Source organism: Triturus cristatus, chromosome 12, assembly GCF_964204655.1.
Source record: "Triturus cristatus chromosome 12, aTriCri1.1, whole genome shotgun sequence".
In the NCBI taxonomy this organism is placed as follows: Eukaryota; Metazoa; Chordata; class Amphibia; order Caudata; family Salamandridae; genus Triturus; species Triturus cristatus.
In genome coordinates this window covers 725,155,569-725,181,593 of record NC_140595.1, presented here as the reverse complement: position 1 = coordinate 725,181,593, position 26,025 = coordinate 725,155,569, and the positions used below count along the sequence as shown (strand labels likewise).

The following is a 26,025-nucleotide window of genomic DNA, read 5'->3' as shown; positions in this document are numbered from 1 at the left end:
AAATTCAAGTTACGGGTAAAGTACGTTCTCGTTACTTTTGTAATCCAGTGCTGGGCTCCTAGGCTCAGTACTGGGACATCTATCTAAAACAGGTAAACAATTACGTTTTCACAGTTGGTACGATTTTTAAAGAATATTTGTAAGTTTCAAAAATCGACACTTAGAAAATTTTCAGCAAAAAGCAGGCAATGATATCCCATGGAAGGAAATTCGAGTTAATGGTAAGTGGGGTTAAAATTACTTTTCAGGGTCAGTACTGAGCTCCAAGATGCAGCACTGAGGTCTCTCCTGATAACAGGTGAGTAAATCAGAATTCGTTGTTCGGCTGATTTTAGATGAATATTTTAAAGTTCCAAAACTCCACACCACTTAGAAGAATTTCCAAGTGAAACAACTCAATGTTAGCCTATGGAAGAAAAGTGAGTTATCGGCTTTTAGGTAAGTACTCGACTGGCAGAGTTATGGTTCTGGGCATAGACTCAGGGGTCTCCCAGGGGAGTCCCAGCCTACTTGCCAAGCCTTAAACTCCCCTTTTATTACATATAATTTACACCTAAGGTAGGCCCTAGGTAGTCCTAGGTGCATGATGCTATGTAAGTAAAAAATAAGATATGTACTTTGGTGGTTCGCGTGTCCTGTAAGTACCAAACAGTCTATTTCATTTTTCACTACTGTGAGGTCTACCCCTCTCATAGGTTAGCTCTGTGTATTCCCCTATACTTTTTATTTGGTAATTCCATATCGGAGAGGAGTAGCTTTATTTATTTATTGAAAATCCTACTTACTGGTGAGGTTGGATTTAACTTTACTATTTTAGAAATGCCACTTTTAGAGAGTGAACATTTCTCTGCACTTACTGCTCTATTTGCCTGAAACCTGGCCCCAATACACGTCTGGATTGGGCTGGGTGACAGCAAAATTTGTGCCTTCCCTCTAGAGAGCCACAACACAGGTCACTCAACTGCACCTGGGGGGTGAGCTCCGCTCCCCCTCCACCCCCAATAGGTTCAAGAACGATAATTTATGTAAGTAAATACATTATAGCTACAGCTTATAATCATGCGAGTTTAAATCATTTGTTGTTAGATGGTTTAAATATTTAAAAGGATCTGTTTTTAATAGACATTTTACAAAAACCACTGGTACATTTGCTAATTCTGTAAAATTAACACCCAACTGCCGTGACATTGCCAACCACAATGCCGTGACTCGGATTCGAACCGAGGTTGCTGCGGCCACAACGCAGAGTACTAACCACTATACGATCACGGCGAGCTACTTGGGCTCAATGACATACAGTGACATGGAGAATTTATAATTCGGAACACTCAGGGCTGTTCCTGTGATAGGCTGGATGTATTCATTGCTTCCTCATTCCTCATTCAGAGGCTGCGTCTCCTCAGTGGTTGATAGGCTGAAACCGTTTCCTGGCCACCTGCTTGTGAAATGCCAGGAGTCAAAGATCACACATTACACTTGCGGACCTGTGATGGGACACCAATGCAGAGAAACCCACCTGGCACAGACCTTCTATTCTGTCTATTAGACCTGCATCTTCCCTGCACCTTTCAAGCCATTTGTATGTGAAGCAAGAAAGAGTTAGAGAGTGATCCATCTACACTTTTATAGGGAGGATGTCGCCGTGAGCTCCTCCCAGCTAATCACACGAACAGCAGAAAAGCAAGATAATACACGGTTGAGGGGAGGGCTGCATGGGTATGTTTTTGAGTAAATATTGAAACTGACCTCAGTGGCTCATTAGCAGAGCTGCGGCTAATGACTGGTGCCAAATCATGATGAAGCAAGCACCATGGCTCGTAGGGGACCCACAACACGCTTTTCTTAGCTCACTGAATTAAAGTATAAACTTCCGCCGTGTGTGAGTGGTAAAGGCTTGTTAATATGGTTCCTTTTCCAATTCAAGTCTGACAACAAGAGGCAGGAACCACGTGGCTTCGGAAGCTCAGGAAAGTAGCCACCAATCACAGAGAGAGAGAGAACTGGCAGTATGAGAGGTGGAGAAAACAGAAGCAGGAGCAAGGAGCTCAAATGAGATTGATGGCGTTTAAATAGAGCGCGTAAAGGAACAGTTACACAGCTAAGAAATGGGAAAGACAGACTAGGGAAAAAAACACAGAAAGAGCCTGTAGATGAATTCTCTTCCTGGGACAGCAGGTTAAGAGAAATTACACATGGGGAGGTTAAGCATGTAACACGGGGGAGAATAAAAAAGAAAATGCAGTTTTATGAAGTGTGTTTGCCAATCCAGCCAGCACTTTTGTTCTATTTCTCTCTTTGCGTCTTTTATTGGTAAAGTAACTTTCAAGTGCATGCGCAGGTATGAATGAGAGAGCAACGGTATAATAATTTGAAGCGTTTACACCAGTGCTAAAGTAGGAATGAGGTGTAGCAAAGACATGAAAGAGGTAGCGATAACAAATATGTGGAGAGGCAATAGTGACACAAAAATAAGCCACCTATTTATAAAACTGAAATGGAAGAAATACTAAAGGTTAACTTCTGAAATTGTAGCCGATAATAAAAAGATTCTCGTTGTTGGCAGGATTCGAACCTGCGCGGGGATACCCCAATGGATTTCTAGTCCATCGCCTTAACCACTCGGCCACAACAACTTGCTGTTAGCTGCCTACAAATATTTTGTTTGAAAGTTTTGAAGTTTTCCCACATCAAAGTACTGATATTCTGCAATGCGCTTTTTAAAAACAATGTTTTTTTCATCATGCACGTTCTGTCCTAAAAACAAAAATTGCATGAGTATATCTCTGGATCTGTAAAAGGATACGCTTGCATTCAAACTCTCTTGTGGCACTCAAGTTTTTTGGACCCTGTTGCACTCTGTTTTTGCGCTGCTTTTAGTCTACGACCCATATTACAGAAGTCAACCATCTCTGAGTATTTGGGACTCCTTTGTAAGTGCCTTATCTTTAATCCTTGAAAAGCTCTATAATAAAGGGGTCTGTCAAAGATTGCTTGAATGGAAGATAAAAGAAGGCCCACTTGTCTCACCAAATGCAGTAGAGAAACCTGATGTTTTACTCATGTTATCCTTAGTTCAGTTTTTGTTAGACCTGGCATCCTTAAGGTGGCCTACCAGCAACCTTTTTGCTTTTCACCTCACGTTTTGCTGTATCTTTATGTTGGCCTTAGGACTCTAATCACGTTATCACTACTGTGAGAAAGTGGCTCTGTATATACTGTTCCCAAATAGGTACAGTGTGCACAGAGTCCCCAGTCCCCAGAGGTTTGGCAGAGGCTAAAGTTAGATATAACCTTACTCTCTAAAGTGGTAGCTTGCCGAGCAGTAAGGCAGTATCAGAGTGCAGTGTAAAACATTTGTTGTACACACTCAGTCAGCAAATGGTCTCACACACTCAAGAACTGAACTCTAGGCCATTGGTTTGCATACAAAAGATATTGTTGTTTTATTTTAGAGCCAACAATAGGTATCAAAATATACTTTCTCAGAATGAGATGCTTTAGTTAAATACTTTGCAATAGGCAATTGACTTTTGCAGGTAAGAGTTACAGTTTATTGCAATAGGCAACACAATTTGAATCACAATAATACATTGAGCTCAATAGGAATTTTAAGTTATATGCAATTAATTACTTTCAGGATTACTTTTCTAAATCCAGGACTGGATCCTAGATTCAGTCCTGGGACAGTTCTTGGAAACAAGTGAGTAAATTTGTTTTAGTTACTGTTGTGATTTTTAAGCAATATTTTGCTATTCTAAAAGTTGACACTTAGAAACTTTTGCTGATCAAATTACCAATGTTATCCTATGGAAGGAAATTCACTTAGCAGGTAAGTGGGGTTATGGTTACTTTTTCTAGGTCAGTGTTGGATCCTAGATCCAGCACTACTGTACCACCTGTAAGCAGTTGAGAAACTGCGTTTAAGTTAAGTTATACAGGCGATTTTTAAGGAATATTTACATGTTTGCAAAATCGACACTTAGAAGAAATTTCACAGAAAAACAGTCAATGGTTTCCTATGGAAGAAAATTCAAGTTACGGGTAAAGTACGTTCTCGTTACTTTTGTAATCCAGTGCTGGGCTCCTAGGCTCAGTACTGGGACATCTATCTAAAACAGGTAAACAATTACGTTTTCACAGTTGGTACGATTTTTAAAGAATATTTGTAAGTTTCAAAAATCGACACTTAGAAAATTTTCAGCAAAAAGCAGGCAATGATATCCCATGGAAGGAAATTCGAGTTACTGGTAAGTACGGTTAAAATTACTTTTCAGGGTCAGTACCGAGCTCCAAGATGCAGCACTGAGGTCTCTCCTGATAACAGGTGAGTAAATCAGAATTCGTTGTTCGGCTGATTTTAGATGAATATTTTAAAGTTCCAAAACTCCACACCACTTAGAAGAATTTCCAAGTGAAACCACTGAATGTTAGCCTATGGAAGAAAAGTGAGTTATCGGCTTTTAGGTAAGTACTCGACTGGCAGAGTTATGGTTCTGGGCTTAGACTCAGGGGTCTCCCAGGTGAGTCCCAGCCTCCTTGCCAAGCCTTAAACTCCCCTTTTATTACATATAATTTATACCTAAGGTAGGCCCTAGGTAGTCCTAGGTGCATGATGCTATGTAAGTAAAAAATAAGATATGTACTTTGGTGGTTCGCGTGTCCTGTAAGTACCAAACAGTCTATTTCATTTTTCACTACTGTGAGGTCTACCCCTCTCATAGGTTAGCTCTGTGTATTCCCCTATACTTTTTATTTGGTAATTCCATATCGGAGAGGAGTAGCTTTATTTATTTATTGAAAATCCTACTTACTGGTGAGGTTGAATTTAACTTTACTATTTTAGAAATGCCACTTTTAGAGAGTGAACATTTCTCTGCACTTACTGCTCTATTTGCCTGAAACCTGGCCCCAATACACGTCTGGATTGGGCTGGGTGACAGCAAAATGTGTGCCTTCCCTCTAGAGAGCCACAACACAGGTCACTCAACTGCACCTGGGGGGTGAGCTCCGCTCCCCCTCCACCCCCAATAGGTTCAAGACCGATAATTTATGTAAGTAAATACATTATAGCTACAGCTTATAATCATGCGAGTTTAAATCATTTGTTGTTAGATGGTTTAAATATTTGAAAGGATCTGTTTTTAATAGACATTTTACAAAAACCACTGGTACATTTGCTAATTCTGTAAAATTAACACCCAACTGCCGTGACATTGCTAACCACAGTGCCGTGACTCGGATTCGAACCGAGGTTGCTACGGCCACAACGCAGAGTACTAACCACAATACGATCACGGCGAGCTACTTGGGCTCAACGACATACAGTGACATGGAGAATTTATAATTCGGAACACTCAGGGCTGTTCCTGTGATAGGCTGGATGTATTCATTGCTTCCTCATTCCTCATTCAAAGGCTGCGTCTCCTCAGTGGTTGATAGTCTGAAACCGTTTCCTAGCCGCCTGCTTGTGAAATGCCAGGAGTCAAAGATCACACATTACACTTGCGGACCTGTGATGGAACAACAATGCAGAGAAACCCACCTGGCACAGACCTTCTATTCTGTCTATTAGACCTGCATCTTCCCTGCACCTTTCAAGCCATTTGTATGTGAAGCAAGAAAGAGTTAGAGAGTGATCCATCTACACTTTTATAGGGAGGATGTCGCCGTGAGCTCCTCCCAGCTAAGAACACGAACAGCAGAAAAGCAAGATAAATACACAGTTGAGGGGTGGGCTGCATGGTTATGTTTTTGAGTAAATATTGAAACTGACCTCAGTGGCTCATTAGCAGAGCTGCGGCTAATGACTGGTGCCAAATCATGATGAAGCAAGCACCATGGCTCGTAGGGGACCCACAACACGCTTTTCTTAGCTCACTGAATTAAAGTATAAACTTCCGCCGTGTGTGAGTGGTAAAGGCTTGTTAATATGGTTCCTTTTCCAATTCAAGTCTGACAACAAGAGGCAGGAACCACGTGGCTTCGGAAGCTCAGGAAAGTAGCCACCAACCACAGAGAAAGAGAGAACTGGCAGTATGAGAGGTAGAGAAAACAGAAGCGGGAGCAAGGAGCTCAAATGAGATTGATGGCGTTTAAATAGAGCGCGTAAAGGAACAGTTACACAGCTAAGAAATGGGAAAGACAGACTAGGGAAAAAAACACAGAAAGAGCCTTTAGATTAAATTCTCTTCCTGGGACAGCAGGTTAAGAGAAATTACACATGGGGAGGTTAAGCATGTAACAAGGGGGAGAATAAAAAAGAAAATGCAGTTTTATGAAGTGTGTTTGCCAATCCAGCCAGCACTTTTGTTCTATTTCTCTCTTTGCGTCTTTTATTGGTAAAGTAACTTTCAAGTGTATGCGCAGGTATGAATGAGAGAGCAACGGTATAATAATTTGAAGCGTTTACACCAGTGCTAAAGTAGGAATGAGGTGTAGCAAAGACATGAAAGAGGTAGCGATAACAAATATGTGGAGAGGCAATAGTGACACAAAAATAAGCTACCTATTTATAAAACTGAAATGGAAGAAATACTAAAGGTTAACTTCTGAAATTGTAGCCGATAATAAAAAGATTCTCGTTGTTGGCAGGATTCGAACCTGCGCGGGGATACCCAATGGATTTCTAGTCCATCGCCTTAACCACTCGGCCACAACAACTTGCTGTAAGCTGCCTACAAATATTTTGTTTGAAAGTTTTGAAGTTTTCCCACATCAAAGTACTGATATTCTGCAATGCGCTTTTTAAAAACAATGTTTTTTTCATCATGCACGTTCTGTCCTAAAAACAAAAATTGGATGAGTATATCTCTGGATCTGTAAAAGGATACGCTTGCATTCAAACTCTCTTGTGGCACTCAATTTTTTGGACCCTGTTGCACTCTGTTTTTGCGCTGCTTTTAGTCTACGACCCATATTACAGAAGTCAACCATCTCTGAGTATTTGGGACTCCTTTGTAAGTGCCTTATCTTTAATCCTTGAAAAGCTCTATAATAAAGGGGTCTGTCAAAGATTGCTTGAATGGAAGATAAAAGAAGGCCCACTTGTCTCACCAAATGCAGTAGAGAAACCTGATGTTTTACTCATGTTATCCTTAGTTCAGTTTTTGTTAGACCTGGCATCCTTAAGGTGGCCTACCAGCAACCTTTTTGCTTTTCACCTCACGTTTTGCTGTATCTTTATGTTGGCCTTAGGACTCTAATCAATTTATCACTACTGTGAGAAAGTGGCTCTGTATATACTGTTCCCAAATAGGTACAGTGTGCACAGAGTCCCCAGTCCCCAGAGGTTTGGCAGAGGCTAAAGTTAGATATAACCTTACTCTCTAAAGTGGTAGCTTGCCGAGCAGTAAGGCAGTATCAGAGTACAGTGTAAAACATTTGTTGTACACACTCAGTCAGCAAATGGTCTCACACACTCAAGAACTGAACTCTAGGCCATTGGATTGCATACAAAAGATATTGTTGTTTTATTTTAGAACCAACAATAGGTATCAAAATATACTTTCTCAGAATGAGATGCTTTAGTTAAATACTTTGCAATAGGCAATTGACTTTTGCAGGTCATAGTTACAGTTTATTGCAATAGGCAACACAATTTGAATCACAATAATACATTGAGCTCAATGGGAATTTTAAGTTATATGCAATTAATTACTTTCAGGATTACTTTTCTAAATCCAGGACTGGATCCTAGATTCAGTCCTGGGACAGTTCTTGGAAACAAGTGAGTAAATTCGTTTTAGTTACTGTTGTGATTTTTAAGCAATATTTTGCTATTTTAAAAGTTGACACTTAGAAACTTTTGCTGATCAAATTACCAATGTTATCCTATGGAAGGAAATTCACTTAGCAGGTAAGTGGGGTTATGGTTACTTTTTCTAGGTCAGTGTTGGATCCTAGATCCAGCACTACTGTACCACCTGTAAGCAGTTGAGAAACTGTGTTTAAGTTATACAGGCGATTTTTAAGGAATATTTACATGTTTGCAAAATCGACACTTAGAAGAAATTTCACAGAAAAACAGTCAATGGTTTCCTATGGAAGAAAATTCAAGTTACGGGTAAAGTACGTTCTCGTTACTTTTGTAATCCAGTGCTGGGCTCCTAGGCTCAGTACTGGGACATCTATCTAAAACAGGTAAACAATTACGTTTTCACAGTTGGTACGATTTTTAAAGAATATTTGTAAGTTACAAAAATCGACACTTAGAAAATTTTCAGCAAAAAGCAGGCAATGATATCCCATGGAAGGAAATTCGAGTTACTGGTAAGTACGGTTAAAATTACTTTTCAGGGTCAGTACCGAGCTCCAAGATGCAGCACTGAGGTCTCTCCTGATAACAGGTGAGTAAATCAGAATTCGTTGTTCGGCTGATTTTAGATGAATATTTTAAAGTTCCAAAACTCCACACCACTTAGAAGAATTTCCAAGTGAAACCACTGAATGTTAGCCTATGGAAGAAAAGTGAGTTATCGGCTTTTAGGTAAGTACTCGACTGGCAGAGTTATGGTTCTGGGCTTAGACTCAGGGGTCTCCCAGGCGAGTCCCAGCCTACTTGCCAAGCCTTAAACTCCCCTTTTATTACATATAATTTATTCCTAAGGTAGGCCCTAGGTAGTCCTAGGTGCATGATGCTATGTTAGTAAAAAATAAGATATGTACTTTGGTGGTTCGCGTGTCCTGTAAGTACCAAACAGTCTATTTCATTTTTCACTACTGTGAGGTCTACCCCTCTCATAGGTTAGCTCTGTGTATTCCCCTATACTTTTTATTTGGTAATTCCATATCGGAGAGGAGTAGCTTTATTTATTTATTGAAAATCCTACTTACTGGTGAGGTTGAATTTAACTTTACTATTTTAGAAATGCCACTTTTAGAGAGTGAACATTTCTCTGCACTTACTGCTCTATTTGCCTGAAACCTGGCCCCAATACACGTCTGGATTGGGCTGGGTGACAGCAAAATGTGTGCCTTCTCTCTAGAGAGCCACAACACAGGTCACGCAACTGCACCTGGGGGGTGAGCTCCGGTCCCCCTCCACCCCCAATAGGTTCAAGACCGATAATTTATGTAAGTAAATACATTATAGCTACAGCTTATAATCATGCGAGTTTAAATCATTTGTTGTTAGATGGTTTAAATATTTGAAAGGATCTGTTTTTAATAGACATTTTACTAAAACCACTGGTACATTTGCTAATTCTGTAAAATTAACACCCAACTGCCGTGACATTGCCAACCACAATGCCGTGACTCGGATTCGAACCGAGGTTGCTGCAGCCACAACGCAGAGTACTAACCACTATACGATCACGGCGAGCTACTTGGGCTCAACGACATACAGTGACATGGAGAATTTATAATTCGGAACACTCAGGGCTGTTCCTGTGATAGGCTGGATGTATTCATTGCTTCCTCATTCCTCATTCAGAGGCTGCGTCTCCTCAGTGGTTGATAGGCTGAAACCGTTTCCTGGCCGCCTGCTTGTGAAATGCCAGGAGTCAAAGATCACACATTACACTTGCGGACCTGTGATGGAACAACAATGCAGAGAAACCCACCTGGCACAGACCTTCTATTCTGTCTATTAGACCTGCATCTTCCCTGCACCTTTCAAGCCATTTGTATGTGAAGCAAGAAAGAGTTAGAGAGTGATCCATCTACACTTTTATAGGGAGGATGTCGCCGTGAGCTCCTCCCAGCTAATCACACGAACAGCAGAAAAGCAAGATAAATACACAGTTGAGGGGTGGGCTGCATGGTTATGTTTTTGAGTAAATATTGAAACTGACCTCAGTGGCTCATTAGCAGAGCTGCGGCTAATGACTGGTGCCAAATCATGATGAAGCAAGCACCATGGCTCGTAGGGGACCCACAACACGCTTTTCTTAGCTCACTGAATTAAAGTATAAACTTCCGCCGTGTGTGAGTGGTAAAGGCTTGTTAATATGGTTCCTTTTCCAATTCAAGTCTGACAACAAGAGGCAGGAACCACGTGGCTTCGGAAGCTCAGGAAAGTAGCCACCAACCACAGAGAAAGAGAGAACTGGCAGTATGAGAGGTGGAGAAAACAGAAGCGGGAGCAAGGAGCTCAAATGAGATTGATGGCATTTAAATAGAGCTCGTAAAGGAACAGTTACACAGCTAAGAAATGGGAAAGACAGACTAGAGAAAAAAACACAGAAAGAGCCTTTAGATGAAATTCTCTTCCTGGGACAGCAGGTTAAGAGAAATTACACATGGGGAGGTTAAGCATGTAACAAGGGGGAGAATAAAAAAGAAAATGCAGTTTTATGAAGTGTGTTTGCCAATCCAGCCAGCACTTTTGTTCTATTTCTCTCTTTGCGTCTTTTATTGGTAAAGTAACTTTCAAGTGTATGCGCAGGTATGAATGAGAGAGCAACGGTATAATAATTTGAAGCGTTTACACCAGTGCTAAAGTAGGAATGAGGTGTAGCAAAGACATGAAAGAGGTAGCGATAACAAATATGTGGAGAGGCAATAGTGACACAAAAATAAGCCACCTATTTATAAAACTGAAATGGAAGAAATACTAAAGGTTAACTTCTGAAATTGTAGCCGATAATAAAAAGATTCTCGTTGTTGGCAGGATTCGAACCTGCGCAGGGATACCCCAATGGATTTCTAGTCCATCGCCTTAACCACTCGGCCACAACAACTTGCTGTAAGCTGCCTACAAATATTTTGTTTGAAAGTTTTGAAGTTTTCCCACATCAAAGTACTGATATTCTGCAATGCGCTTTTTAAAAACAATGTTTTTTTCATCATGCACGTTCTGTCCTAAAAACAAAAATTGGATGAGTATATCTCTGGATCTGTAAAAGGATACGCTTGCATTCAAACTCTCTTGTGGCACTCAATTTTTTGGACCCTGTTGCACTCTGTTTTTGCGCTGCTTTTAGTCTACGACCCATATTACAGAAGTCAACCATCTCTGAGTATTTGGGACTCCTTTGTAAGTGCCTTATCTTTAATCCTTGAAAAGCTCTATAATAAAGGGGTCTGTCAAAGATTGCTTGAATGGAAGATAAAAGAAGGCCCACTTGTCTCACCAAATGCAGTAGAGAAACCTGATGTTTTACTCATGTTATCCTTAGTTCAGTTTTTGTTAGACCTGGCATCCTTAAGGTGGCCTACCAGCAACCTTTTTGCTTTTCACCTCACGTTTTGCTGTATCTTTATGTTGGCCTTAGGACTCTAATCACTTTATCACTACTGTGAGAAAGTGGCTCTGTATATACTGTTCCCAAATAGGTACAGTGTGCACAGAGTCCCCAGTCCCCAGAGGTTTGGCAGAGGCTAAAGTTAGATATAACCTTACTCTCTAAAGTGGTAGCTTGCCGAGCAGTAAGGCAGTATCAGAGTACAGTGTAAAACATTTGTTGTACACACTCAGTCAGCAAATGGTCTCACACACTCAAGAACTGAACTCTAGGCCATTGGATTGCATACAAAAGATATTGTTGTTTTATTTTAGAACCAACAATAGGTATCAAAATATACTTTCTCAGAATGAGATGCTTTAGTTAAATACTTTGCAATAGGCAATTGACTTTTGCAGGTCATAGTTACAGTTTATTGCAATAGGCAACACAATTTGAATCACAATAATACATTGAGCTCAATGGGAATTTTAAGTTATATGCAATTAATTACTTTCAGGATTACTTTTCTAAATCCAGGACTGGATCCTAGATTCAGTCCTGGGACAGTTCTTGGAAACAAGTGAGTAAATTCGTTTTAGTTACTGTTGTGATTTTTAAGCAATATTTTGCTATTTTAAAAGTTGACACTTAGAAACTTTTGCTGATCAAATTACCAATGTTATCCTATGGAAGGAAATTCACTTAGCAGGTAAGTGGGGTTATGGTTACTTTTTCTAGGTCAGTGTTGGATCCTAGATCCAGCACTACTGTACCACCTGTAAGCAGTTGAGAAACTGTGTTTAAGTTATACAGGCGATTTTTAAGGAATATTTACATGTTTGCAAAATCGACACTTAGAAGAAATTTCACAGAAAAACAGTCAATGGTTTCCTATGGAAGAAAATTCAAGTTACGGGTAAAGTACGTTCTCGTTACTTTTGTAATCCAGTGCTGGGCTCCTAGGCTCAGTACTGGGACATCTATCTAAAACAGGTAAACAATTACGTTTTCACAGTTGGTACGATTTTTAAAGAATATTTGTAAGTTTCAAAAATCGACACTTAGAAAATTTTCAGCAAAAAGCAGGCAATGATATCCCATGGAAGGAAATTCGAGTTACTGGTAAGTACGGTTAAAATTACTTTTCAGGGTCAGTACCGAGCTCCAAGATGCAGCACTGAGGTCTCTCCTGATAACAGGTGAGTAAATCAGAATTCGTTGTTCGGCTGATTTGAGATGAATATTTTAAAGTTCCAAAACTCCACACCACTTAGAAGAATTTCCAAGTGAAACAACTCAATGTTAGCCTATGGAAGAAAAGTGAGTTATCGGCTTTTAGGTAAGTACTCGACTGGCAGAGTTATGGTTCTGGGCTTAGACTCAGGGGTCTCCCAGGTGAGTCCCAGCCTACTTGCCAAGCCTTAAACTCCCCTTTTATTACATATAATTTATACCTAAGGTAGGCCCTAGGTAGTCCTCGGTGCATGATGCTATGTAAGTAAAAAATAAGATATGTACTTTGGTGGTTCGCGTGTCCTGTAAGTACCAAACAGTCTATTTCATTTTTCACTACTGTGAGGTCTACCCCTCTCATAGGTTAGCTCTGTGTATTCCCCTATACTTTTTATTTGGTAATTCCATATCGGAGAGGAGTAGCTTTATTTATTTATTGAAAATCCTACTTACTGGTGAGGTTGAATTTAACTTTACTATTTTAGAAATGCCACTTTTAGAGAGTGAACATTTCTCTGCACTTACTGCTCTATTTGCCTGAAACCTGGCCCCAATACGCGTCTGGATTGGGCTGGGTGACAGCAAAATGTGTGCCTTCCCTCTAGAGAGCCACAACACAGGTCACTCAACTGCACCTGGGGGGTGAGCTCCGCTCCCCCTCCACCCCCAATAGGTTCAAGACCGATAATTTATGTAAGTAAATACATTATAGCTACAGTTTATAATCATGCGAGTTTAAATCATTTGTTGTTAGATGGTTTAAATATTTGAAAGGATCTGTTTTTAATAGACATTTTACAAAAACCACTGGTACATTTGCTAATTCTGTAAAATTAACACCCAACTGCCGTGACATTGCCAACCACAATGCCGTGACTCGGATTGGAACCGAGGTTGCTGCGGCCACAACGCAGAGTACTAACCACTATACGATCACTGCGAGCTACTTGGGCTCAACGACATACAGTGACATGGAGAATTTATAATTCGGAACACTCAGGGCTGTTCCTGTGATAGGCTGGATGTATTCATTGCTTCCTCATTCCTCATTCAGAGGCTGCGTCTCCTCAGTGGTTGATAGGCTGAAACCGTTTCCTGGCCGCCTGCTTGTGAAATGCCAGGAGTCAAAGATCACACATTACACTTGCGGACCTGTGATGGAACAACAATGCAGAGAAACCCACCTGGCACAGACCTTCTATTCTGTCTATTAGACCTGCATCTTCCCTGCACCTTTCAAGCCATTTGTATGTGAAGCAAGAAAGAGTTAGAGAGTGATCCATCTACACTTTTATAGGGAGGATGTCGCCGTGAGCTCCTCCCAGCTAATCACACGAACAGCAGAAAAGCAAGATAAATACACAGTTGAGGGGAGGGCTGCATGGTTATGTTTTTGAGTAAATATTGAAACTGACCTCAGTGGCTCATTAGCAGAGCTGCGGCTAATGCCTGGTGCCAAATCATGATGAAGCAAGCACCATGGCTCGTAGGGGACCCACAACACGCTTTTCTTAGCTCACTGAATTAAAGTATAAACTTCCGCCGTGTGTGAATGGTAAAGGCTTGTTAATATGGTTCCTTTTCCAATTCAAGTCTGACAACAAGAGGCAGGAACCACGTGGCTTCGGAAGCTCAGGAAAGTAGCCACCAACCACAGAGAAAGAGAGAACTGGCAGTATGAGAGGTGGAGAAAACAGAAGCGGGAGCAAGGAGCTCAAATGAGATTGATGGCGTTTAAATAGAGCGCGTAAAGGAACAGTTACACAGCTAAGAAATGGGAAAGACAGACTAGGGAAAAAAACACAGAAAGAGCCTTTAGATGAACTTCTCTTCCTGGGACAGCAGGTTAAGAGAAATTACACATGGGGAGGTTAAGCATGTAACAAGGGGGAGAATAAAAAAGAAAATGCAGTTTTATGAAGTGTGTTTGCCAATCCAGCCAGCACTTTTGTTCTATTTCACTCTTTGCGTCTTTTATTGGTAAAGTAACTTTCAAGTGTATGCTTAGGTATGAATGAGAGAGCAACGGTATAATAATTTGAAGCGTTTACACCAGTGCTAAAGTAGGAATGAGGTGTAGCAAAGACATGAAAGAGGTAGCGATAACAAATATGTGGAGAGGCAATAGTGACACAAAAATAAGCCACCTATTTATAAAACTGAAATGGAAGAAATACTAAAGGTTAACTTCTGAAATTGTAGCCGATAATAAAAAGATTCTCGTTGTTGGCAGGATTCGAACCTGCGCGGGGATACCCCAATGGATTTCGAGTCCATCGCCTTAACCACTCGGCCACAACAACTTGCTGTAAGCTGCCTACAAATATTTTGTTTGAAAGTTTTGAAGTTTTCCCACATCAAAGTACTGATATTCTGCAATGCGCTTTTTAAAAACAATGTTTTTTTCATCATGCACGTTCTGTCCTAAAAACAAAAATTGGATGAGTATATCTCTGGATCTGTAAAAGGATACGCTTGCATTCAAACTCTCTTGTGGCACTCAATTTTTTGGACCCTGTTGCACTCTGTTTTTGCGCTGCTTTTAGTCTACGACCGATATTACAGAAGTCAACCATCTCTGAGTATTTGGGACTCCTTTGTAAGTGCCTTATCTTTAATCCTTGAAAAGCTCTATAATAAAGGGGTCTGTCAAAGATTGCTTGAATGGAAGATAAAAGAAGGCCCACTTGTCTCACCAAATGCAGTAGAGAAACCTGATGTTTTACTCATGTTATCCTTAGTTCAGTTTTTGTTAGACCTGGCATCCTTAAGGTGGCCTACCAGCAACCTTTTTGCTTTTCACCTCACGTTTTGCTGTATCTTTATGTTGGCCTTAGGACTCTAATCACTTTATCACTACTGTGAGAAAGTGGCTCTGTATATACTGTTCCCAAATAGGTACAGTGTGCACAGAGTCCCCAGTCCCCAGAGGTTTGGCAGAGGCTAAAGTTAGATATAACCTTACTCTCTAAAGTGGTAGCTTGCCGAGCAGTAAGGCAGTATCAGAGTACAGTGTAAAACATTTGTTGTACACACTCAGTCAGCAAATGGTCTCACACACTCAAGAACTGAACTCTAGGCCATTGGTTTGCATACAAAAGATATTGTTGTTTTATTTTAGAACCAACAATAGGTATCAAAATATACTTTCTCAGAATGAGATGCTTTAGTTAAATACTTTGCAATAGGCAATTGACTTTTGCAGGTCATAGTTACAGTTTATTGCAATAGGCAACACAATTTGAATCACAATAATACATTGAGATCAATGGGAATTGTAAGTTATATGCAATTAATTACTTTCAGGATTACTTTTCTAAATCCAGGACTGGATCCTAGTTTCAGTCCTGGGACAATTCTTGGAAACAAGTGAGTAAATTCGTTTTAGTTACTGTTGTGATTTTTAAGCAATATTTTGCTATTTTAAAAGTTGACACTTAGAAACTTTTGCTGATCAAATTACCAATGTTATCCTATGGAAGGAAATTCACTTAGCAGGTAAGTGGGGTTATGGTTACTTTTTCTAGGTCAGTGTTGGATCCTAGATCCAGCACTACTGTACCACCTGTAAGCAGTTGAGAAACTGTGTTTAAGTTATACAGGCGATTTTTAAGGAATATTTACATGTTTGCAAAATCGACACTTAGAAGAAATTTCACAGAAAAACAGTCAATGGTTTCCTATGGAAGAAAATTCAAGTTACGGGTAAAGTACGTTCTCGTTACTTTTGTAATCCAGTGCTGGGCTCCTAGGCTCAGTACTGGGACATCTATCTAAAACAGGTAAACAATTACGTTTTCACAGTTGGTACGATTTTTAAAGAATATTTGTAAGTTTCAAAAATCGACACTTAGAAAATTTTCAGCAAAAAGCAGGCAATGATATCCCATGGAAGGAAATTCGAGTTACTGGTAAGTACGGTTAAAATTACTTTTCAGGGTCAGTACCGAGCTCCAAGATGCAGCACTGAGGTCTCTCCTGATAACAGGTGAGTAAATCAGAATTCGTTGTTCGGCTGATTTTAGATGAATATTTTAAAGTTCCAAAACTCCACACCACTTAGAAGAATTTCCAAGTGAAACCACTGAATGTTAGCCTATGGAAGAAAAGTGAGTTATCGGCTTTTAGGTAAGTACTCGACTGGCAGAGTTATGGTTCTGGGCTTAGACTCAGGGGTCTCCCAGGCGAGTCCCAGCCTACTTGCCAAGCCTTAAACTCCCCTTTTATTACATATAATTTATTCCTAAGGTAGGCCCTAGGTAGTCCTAGGTGCATGATGCTATGTAAGTAAAAAATAAGATATGTACTTTGGTGGTTCGCGTGTCCTGTAAGTACCAAACAGTCTATTTCATTTTTCACTACTGTGAGGTCTACCCCTCTCATAGGTTAGCTCTGTGTATTCCCCTATACTTTTTATTTGGTAATTCCATATCGGAGAGGAGTAGCTTTATTTATTTATTGAAAATCCTACTTACTGGTGAGGTTGAATTTAACTTTACTATTTTAGAAATGCCACTTTTAGAGAGTGAACATTTCTCTGCACTTACTGCTCTATTTGCCTGAAACCTGGCCCCAATACACGTCTGGATTGGGCTGGGTGACAGCAAAATGTGTGCCTTCTCTCTAGAGAGCCACAACACAGGTCACGCAACTGCACCTGGGGGGTGAGCTCCGGTCCCTCTCCACCCCCAATAGGTTCAAGACCGATAATTTATGTAAGTAAATACATTATAGCTACAGCTTATAATCATGCGAGTTTAAATCATTTGTTGTTAGATGGTTTAAATATTTGAAAGGATCTGTTTTTAATAGACATTTTACTAAAACCACTGGTACATTTGCTAATTCTGTAAAATTAACACCCAACTGCCGTGACATTGCCAACCACAATGCCGTGACTCGGATTCGAACCGAGGTTGCTGCAGCCACAACGCAGAGTACTAACCACTATACGATCACGGCGAGCTACTTGGGCTCAACGACATACAGTGACATGGAGAATTTATAATTCGGAACACTCAGGGCTGTTCCTGTGATAGGCTGGATGTATTCATTGCTTCCTCATTCCTCATTCAGAGGCTGCGTCTCCTCAGTGGTTGATAGGCTGAAACCGTTTCCTGGCCGCCTGCTTGTGAAATGCCAGGAGTCAAAGATCACACATTACACTTGCGGACCTGTGATGGAACAACAATGCAGAGAAACCCACCTGGCACAGACCTTCTATTCTGTCTATTAGACCTGCATCTTCCCTGCACCTTTCAAGCCATTTGTATGTGAAGCAAGAAAGAGTTAGAGAGTGATCCATCTACACTTTTATAGGGAGGATGTCGCCGTGAGCTCCTCCCAGCTAATCACACGAACAGCAGAAAAGCAAGATAAATACACAGTTGAGGGGTGGGCTGCATGGTTATGTTTTTGAGTAAATATTGAAACTGACCTCAGTGGCTCATTAGCAGAGCTGCGGCTAATGACTGGTGCCAAATCATGATGAAGCAAGCACCATGGCTCGTAGGGGACCCACAACACGCTTTTCTTAGCTCACTGAATTAAAGTATAAACTTCCGCCGTGTGTGAGTGGTAAAGGCTTGTTAATATGGTTCCTTTTCCAATTCAAGTCTGACAACAAGAGGCAGGAACCACGTGGCTTCGGAAGCTCAGGAAAGTAGCCACCAACCACAGAGAAAGAGAGAACTGGCAGTATGAGAGGTGGAGAAAACAGAAGCGGGAGCAAGGAGCTCAAATGAGATTGATGGCATTTAAATAGAGCTCGTAAAGGAACAGTTACACAGCTAAGAAATGGGAAAGACAGACTAGAGAAAAAAACACAGAAAGAGCCTTTAGATGAAATTCTCTTCCTGGGACAGCAGGTTAAGAGAAATTACACATGGGGAGGTTAAGCATGTAACAAGGGGGAGAATAAAAAAGAAAATGCAGTTTTATGAAGTGTGTTTGCCAATCCAGCCAGCACTTTTGTTCTATTTCTCTCTTTGCGTCTTTTATTGGTAAAGTAACTTTCAAGTGTATGCGCAGGTATGAATGAGAGAGCAACGGTATAATAATTTGAAGCGTTTACACCAGTGCTAAAGTAGGAATGAGGTGTAGCAAAGACATGAAAGAGGTAGCGATAACAAATATGTGGAGAGGCAATAGTGACACAAAAATAAGCCACCTATTTATAAAACTGAAATGGAAGAAATACTAAAGGTTAACTTCTGAAATTGTAGCCGATAATAAAAAGATTCTCGTTGTTGGCAGGATTCGAACCTGCGCGGGGATACCCCAATGGATTTCTAGTCCATCGCCTTAACCACTCGGCCACAACAACTTGCTGTAAACTGCCTACAAATATTTTGTTTGAAAGTTTTAAAGTTTTCCCACATCAAAGTACTGATATTCTGCAATGCGCTTTTTAAAAACAATGTTTTTTTCATCATGCACGTTCTGTCCTAAAAACAAAAATTGGATGAGTATATCTCTGGATCTGTAAAAGGATACGCTTGCATTCAAACTCTCTTGTGGCACTCAATTTTTTGGACCCTGTTGCACTCTGTTTTTGCGCTGCTTTTAGTCTACGACCCATATTACAGAAGTCAACCATCTCTGAGTATTTGGGACTCCTTTGTAAGTGCCTTATCTTTAATCCTTGAAAAGCTCTATAATAAAGGGGTCTGTCAAAGATTGCTTGAATGGAAGATAAAAGAAGGCCCACTTGTCTCACCAAATGCAGTAGAGAAACCTGATGTTTTACTCATGTTATCCTTAGTTCAGTTTTTGTTAGACCTGGCATCCTTAAGGTGGCTTACCAGCAACCTTTTTGCTTTTCACCTCACGTTTTGCTGTATCTTTATGTTGGCCTTAGGACTCTAATCACGTTATCACTACTGTGAGAAAGTGGCTCTGTATATACTGTTCCCAAATAGGTACAGTGTGCACAGAGTCCCCAGTCCCCAGAGGTTTGGCAGAGGCTAAAGTTAGATATAACCTTACTCTCTAAAGTGGTAGCTTGCCGAGCAGTAAGGCAGTATCAGAGTGCAGTGTAAAACATTTGTTGTACACACTCAGTCAGCAAATGGTCTCACACACTCAAGAACTGAACTCTAGGCCATTGGTTTGCATACAAAAGATATTGTTGTTTTATTTTAGAACCAACAATAGGTATCAAAATATACTTTCTCAGAATGAGATGCTTTAGTTAAATACTTTGCAATAGGCAATTGACTTTTGCAGGTAATAGTTACAGTTTATTGCAATAGGCAACACAATTTGAATCACAATAATACATTGAGCTCAATGGGAATTTTAAGTTATATGCAATTAATTACTTTCAGGATTACTTTTCTAAATCCAGGACTGGATCCTAGATTCAGTCCTGGGACAGTTCTTGGAAACAAGTGAGTAAATTCGTTTTAGTTACTGTTGTGATTTTTAAGCAATATTTTGCTATTTTAAAAGTTGACACTTAGAAACTTTTGCTGATCAAATTACCAATGTTATCCTATGGAAGGAAATTCACTTAGCAGGTAAGTGGGGTTATGGTTACTTTTTCTAGGTCAGTGTTGGATCCTAGATCCAGCACTACTGTACCACCTGTAAGCAGTTGAGAAACTGCGTTTAAGTTATACAGGCGATTTTTAAGGAATATTTACATGTTTGCAAAATCGACACTTAGAAGAAATTTCACAGAAAAACAGTCAATGGTTTCCTATGGAAGAAAATTCAAGTTACGGGTAAAGTACGTTCTCGTTACTTTTGTAATCCAGTGCTGGGCTCCTAGGCTCAGTACTGGGACATCTATCTAAAACAGGTAAACAATTACGTTTTCACAGTTGGTACGATTTTTAAAGAATATTTGTAAGTTTCAAAAATCGACACTTAGAAAATTTTCAGCAAAAAGCAGGCAATGATATCCCATGGAAGGAAATTCGAGTTACTGGTAAGTACGGTTAAAATTACTTTTCAGGGTCAGTACCGAGCTCCAAGATGCAGCACTGAGGTCTCTCCTGATAACAGGTGAGTAAATCAGAATTCGTTGTTCGGCTGATTTTAGATGAATATTTTAAAGTTCCAAAACTCCACACCACTTAGAAGAATTTCCAAGTGAAACCACTGAATGTTAGCCTATGGAAGAAAAGTGAGTTATCGGCTTTTAGGTAAGTACTCGACTGGCAGAGTTATGGTTCTGGGCTTAGACTCAGGGGTCTCCCAGGCGAGTCCCAGCCTACTTGCCAAGCCTTAAACTCCCCTTTTATTACATATAATTTATTCCTAAGGTAGGCCCTAGGTAGTCCTAGGTGCATGATGCTATGTAAGTAAAAAATAAGATATGTACTTTGGTGGTTCGCGTGTCCTGTAAGTACCAAACAGTCTATTTCATTTTTCACTACTGTGAGGTCTACCCCTCTCATAGGTTAGCTCTGTGTATTCCCCTATACTTTTTATTTGGTAATTCCATATCGGAGAGGAGTAGCTTTATTTATTTATTGAAAATCCTACTTACTGGTGAGGTTGAATTTAACTTTACTATTTTAGAAATGCCACTTTTAGAGAGTGAACATTTCTCTGCACTTACTGCTCTATTTGCCTGAAACCTGGCCCCAATACACGTCTGGATTGGGCTGGGTGACAGCAAAATGTGTGCCTTCCCTCTAGAGAGCCACAACACAGGTCACGCAACTGCACCTGGGGGGTGAGCTCCGGTCCCCCTCCACCCCCAATAGGTTCAAGACCGATAATTTATGTAAGTAAATACATTATAGCTACAGCTTATAATCATGCGAGTTTAAATCATTTGTTGTTAGATGGTTTAAATATTTGAAAGGATCTGTTTTTAATAGACATTTTACTAAAACCACTGGTACATCTGCTAATTCTGTAAAATTAACACCCAACTGCCGTGACATTGCCAACCACAATGCCATGACTCGGATTCAAACCGAGGTTGCTGCAGCCACAACGCAGAGTACTAACCACTATACGATCACGGCGAGCTACTTGGGCTCAACGACATACAGTGACATGGAGAATTTATAATTCGGAACACTCAGGGCTGTTCCTGTGATAGGCTGGATGTATTCATTGCTTCCTCATTCCTCATTCAGAGGCTGCGTCTCCTCAGTGGTTGATAGGCTGAAACCGTTTCCTGGCCGCCTGCTTGTGAAATGCCAGGAGTCAAAGATCACACATTACACTTGCGGACCTGTGATGGAACAACAATGCAGAGAAACCCACCTGGCACAGACCTTCTATTCTGTCTATTAGACCTGCATCTTCCCTGCACCTTTCAAGCCATTTGTATGTGAAGCAAGAAAGAGTTAGAGAGTGATCCATCTACACTTTTATAGGGAGGATGTCGCCGTGAGCTCCTCCCAGATAATCACACGAACAGCAGAAAAGCAAGATAAATACACAGTTGAGGGGTGGGCTGCATGGTTATGTTTTTGAGTAAATATTGAAACTGACCTCAGTGGCTCATTAGCAGAGCTGCGGCTAATGACTGGTGCCAAATCATGATGAAGCAAGCACCATGGCTCGTAGGGGACCCACAACACGCTTTTCTTAGCTCACTGAATTAAAGTATAAACTTCCGCCGTGTGTGAGTGGTAAAGGCTTGTTAATATGGTTCCTTTTCCAATTCAAGTCTGACAACAAGAGGCAGGAACCACGTGGCTTCGGAAGCTCAGGAAAGTAGCCACCAACCACAGAGAAAGAGAGAACTGGCAGTATGAGAGGTGGAGAAAACAGAAGCGGGAGCAAGGAGCTCAAATGAGATTGATGGCATTTAAATAGAGCGCGTAAAGGAACAGTTACACAGCTAAGAAATGGGAAAGACAGACTAGGGAAAAAAACACAGAAAGAGCCTTTAGATGAAATTCTCTTCCTGGGACAGCAGGTTAAGAGAAATTACACATGGGGAGGTTAAGCATGTAACAAGGGGGAGAATAAAAAAGAAAATGCAGTTTTATGAAGTGTGTTTGCCAATCCAGCCAGCACTTTTGTTCTATTTCTCTCTTTGCGTCTTTTATTGGTAAAGTAACTTTCAAGTGTATGCGCAGGTATGAATGAGAGAGCAACGGTATAATAATTTGAAGCGTTTACACCAGTGCTAAAGTAGGAATGAGGTGTAGCAAAGACATGAAAGAGGTAGCGATAACAAATATGTGGAGAGGAAATAGTGACACAAAAATAAGCCACCTATTTATAAAACTGAAATGGAAGAAATACTAAAGGTTAACTTCTGAAATTGTAGCCGATAATAAAAAGATTCTCGTTGTTGGCAGGATTCGGACCTGCGCTGGGATACCCCAATGGATTTCTAGTCCATCGCCTTAACCACTCGGCCACAACAACTTGCTGTAAGCAGCCTACAAATATTTTGTTTGAAAGTTTTGAAGTTTTCCCACATCAAAGTACTGATATTCTGCAATGCGCTTTTTAAAAACAATGTTTTTTTCATCATGCACGTTCTGTCCTAAAAACAAAAATTGGATGAGTATATCTCTGGATCTGTAAAAGGATACGCTTGCATTCAAACTCTCTTGTGGCACTCAATTTTTTGGACCCTGTTGCACTCTGTTTTTGCGCTGCTTTTAGTCTACGACCCATATTACAGAAGTCAACCATCTCTGAGTATTTGGGACTCCTTTGTAAGTGCCTTATCTTTAATCCTTGAAAAGCTCTATAATAAAGGGGTCTGTCAAAGATTGCTTGAATGGAAGAGAAAAGAAGGCCCACTTGTCTCACCAAATGCAGTAGAGAAACCTGATGTTTTACTCATGTTATCCTTAGTTCAGTTTTTGTTAGACCTGGCATCCTTAAGGTGGCTTACCAGCAACCTTTTTGCTTTTCACCTCACGTTTTGCTGTATCTTTATGTTGGCCTTAGGACTCTAATCACGTTATCACTACTGTGAGAAAGTGGCTCTGTATATACTGTTCCCAAATAGGTACAGTGTGCACAGAGTCCCCAGTCCCCAGAGGTTTGGCAGAGGCTAAAGTTAGATATAACCTTACTCTCTAAAGTGGTAGCTTGCCGAGCAGTAAGGCAGTATCAGAGTGCAGTGTAAAACATTTGTTGTACACACTCAGTCAGCAAATGGTCTCACACACTCAAGAACTGAACTCTAGGCCATTGGTTTGCATACAAAAGATATTGTTGTTTTATTTTAGAACCAACAATAGGTATCAAAATATACTTTCTCAGAATGAGATGCTTTAGTTAAATACTTTGCAATAGGCAATTGACTTTTGCAGGTAATAGTTACAGTTTATTGCAATAGGCAACACAATTTGAATCACAATAATACATTGAGCTCAATGGGAATTTTAAGTTATATGCAATTAATTACTTTCAGGATTACTTTTCTAAATCCAGGACTGGATCCTAGATTCAGTCCTGGGACAGTTCTTGGAAACAAGTGAGTAAATTCGTTTTAGTTACTGTTGTGATTTTTAAGCAATATTTTGCTATTTTAAAAGTTGACACTTAGAAACTTTTGCTGATCAAATTACCAATGTTATCCTATGGAAGGAAATTCACTTAGCAGGTAAGTGGGGTTATGGTTACTTTTTCTAGGTCAGTGTTGGATCCTAGATCCAGCACTACTGTACCACCTGTAAGCAGTTGAGAAACTGCGTTTAAGTTATACAGGCGATTTTTAAGGAATATTTACATGTTTGCAAAATCGACACTTAGAAGAAATTTCACAGAAAAACAGTCAATGGTTTCCTATGGAAGAAAATTCAAGTTACGGGTAAAGTACGTTCTCGTTACTTTTGTAATCCAGTGCTGGGCTCCTAGGCTCAGTACTGGGACATCTATCTAAAACAGGTAAACAATTACGTTTTCACAGTTGGTACGATTTTTAAAGAATATTTGTAAGTTTCAAAAATCGACACTTAGAAAATTTTCAGCAAAAAGCAGGCAATGATATCCCATGGAAGGAAATTCGAGTTACTGGTAAGTACGGTTAAAATTACTTTTCAGGGTCAGTACCGAGCTCCAAGATGCAGCACTGAGGTCTCTCCTGATAACAGGTGAGTAAATCAGAATTCGTTGTTCGGCTGATTTTAGATGAATATTTTAAAGTTCCAAATCTCCACACCACTTAGAAGAATTTCCAAGTGAAACCACTGAATGTTAGCCTATGGAAGAAAAGTGAGTTATCGGCTTTTAGGTAAGTACTCGACTGGCAGAGTTATGGTTCTGGGCTTAGACTCAGGGGTCTCCCAGGCGAGTCCCAGCCTACTTGCCAAGCCTTAAACTCCCCTTTTATTACATATAATTTATTCCTAAGGTAGGCCCTAGGTAGTCCTAGGTGCATGATGCTATGTAAGTAAAAAATAAGATATGTACTTTGGTGGTTCGCGTGTCCTGTAAGTACCAAACAGTCTATTTCATTTTTCACTACTGTGAGGTCTACCCCTCTCATAGGTTAGCTCTGTGTATTCCCCTATACTTTTTATTTGGTAATTCCATATCGGAGAGGAGTAGCTTTATTTATTTATTGAAAATCCTACTTACTGGTGAGGTTGAATTTAACTTTACTATTTTAGAAATGCCACTTTTAGAGAGTGAACATTTCTCTGCACTTACTGCTCTATTTGCCTGAAACCTGGCCCCAATACACGTCTGGATTGGGCTGGGTGACAGCAAAATGTGTGCCTTCCCTCTAGAGAGCCACAACACAGGTCACGCAACTGCACCTGGGGGGTGAGCTCCGGTCCCCCTCCACCCCCAATAGGTTCAAGACCGATAATTTATGTAAGTAAATACATTATAGCTACAGCTTATAATCATGCGAGTTTAAATCATTTGTTGTTAGATGGTTTAAATATTTGAAAGGATCTGTTTTTAATAGACATTTTACTAAAACCACTGGTACATTTGCTAATTCTGTAAAATTAACACCCAACTGCCGTGACATTGCCAACCACAATGCCGTGACTCGGATTCGAACCGAGGTTGCTGCAGCCACAACGCAGAGTACTAACCACTATACGATCACGGCGAGCTACTTGGGCTCAACGACATACAGTGACATGGAGAATTTATAATTCGGAACACTCAGGGCTGTTCCTGTGATAGGCTGGATGTATTCATTGCTTCCTCATTCCTCATTCAGAGGCTGCGTCTCCTCAGTGGTTGATAGGCTGAAACCGTTTCCTGGCCGCCTGCTTGTGAAATGCCAGGAGTCAAAGATCACACATTACACTTGCGGACCTGTGATGGAACAACAATGCAGAGAAACCCACCTGGCACAGACCTTCTATTCTGTCTATTAGACCTGCATCTTCCCTGCACCTTTCAAGCCATTTGTATGTGAAGCAAGAAAGAGTTAGAGAGTGATCCATCTACACTTTTATAGGGAGGATGTAGCCGTGAGCTCCTCCCAGCTAATCACACGAGCAGCAGAAAAGCAAGATAAATACACAGTTGAGGGGTGGGCTGCATGGTTATGTTTTTGAGTAAATATTGAAACTGACCTCAGTGGCTCATTAGCAGAGCTGCGGCTAATGACTGGTGCCAAATCATGATGAAGCAAGCACCATGGCTCGTAGGGGACCCACAACACGCTTTTCTTAGCTCACTGAATTAAAGTATAAACTTCCGCCGTGTGTGAGTGGTA

At 40.5% G+C, this 26,025-nt stretch overlaps 10 non-coding genes across 10 annotated transcripts; all 10 read right to left on the bottom strand.

Moving 5' to 3' along the window:
* Positions 1-1,200: 1,200 nt before the first annotated feature.
* TRNAH-GUG (transfer RNA histidin (anticodon GUG)) lies at positions 1,201-1,272 on the bottom strand. The gene has a single exon. It is a non-coding gene; the product is annotated as a tRNA-His (tRNA).
* A 1,279-nt stretch (positions 1,273-2,551) lies between these two features.
* Positions 2,552-2,633, bottom strand: TRNAS-AGA (transfer RNA serine (anticodon AGA)). Its single transcript has one exon. It is a non-coding gene; the product is annotated as a tRNA-Ser (tRNA).
* Positions 2,634-6,579: 3,946 nt separating this feature from the next.
* On the bottom strand, positions 6,580-6,660 carry TRNAS-AGA (transfer RNA serine (anticodon AGA)). The gene has a single exon. It is a non-coding gene; the product is annotated as a tRNA-Ser (tRNA).
* Positions 6,661-9,247: 2,587 nt separating this feature from the next.
* TRNAH-GUG (transfer RNA histidin (anticodon GUG)) lies at positions 9,248-9,319 on the bottom strand. The gene has a single exon. It is a non-coding gene; the product is annotated as a tRNA-His (tRNA).
* A 1,281-nt stretch (positions 9,320-10,600) lies between these two features.
* On the bottom strand, positions 10,601-10,682 carry TRNAS-AGA (transfer RNA serine (anticodon AGA)). The gene has a single exon. It is a non-coding gene; the product is annotated as a tRNA-Ser (tRNA).
* A 3,940-nt stretch (positions 10,683-14,622) lies between these two features.
* Positions 14,623-14,704, bottom strand: TRNAS-CGA (transfer RNA serine (anticodon CGA)). Its single transcript has one exon. It is a non-coding gene; the product is annotated as a tRNA-Ser (tRNA).
* Positions 14,705-17,291: 2,587 nt separating this feature from the next.
* TRNAH-GUG (transfer RNA histidin (anticodon GUG)) lies at positions 17,292-17,363 on the bottom strand. The gene has a single exon. It is a non-coding gene; the product is annotated as a tRNA-His (tRNA).
* A 1,281-nt stretch (positions 17,364-18,644) lies between these two features.
* On the bottom strand, positions 18,645-18,726 carry TRNAS-AGA (transfer RNA serine (anticodon AGA)). The gene has a single exon. It is a non-coding gene; the product is annotated as a tRNA-Ser (tRNA).
* Positions 18,727-22,666: 3,940 nt separating this feature from the next.
* On the bottom strand, positions 22,667-22,748 carry TRNAS-AGA (transfer RNA serine (anticodon AGA)). The gene has a single exon. It is a non-coding gene; the product is annotated as a tRNA-Ser (tRNA).
* A 2,587-nt stretch (positions 22,749-25,335) lies between these two features.
* On the bottom strand, positions 25,336-25,407 carry TRNAH-GUG (transfer RNA histidin (anticodon GUG)). The gene has a single exon. It is a non-coding gene; the product is annotated as a tRNA-His (tRNA).
* Positions 25,408-26,025: the final 618 nt, after the last annotated feature.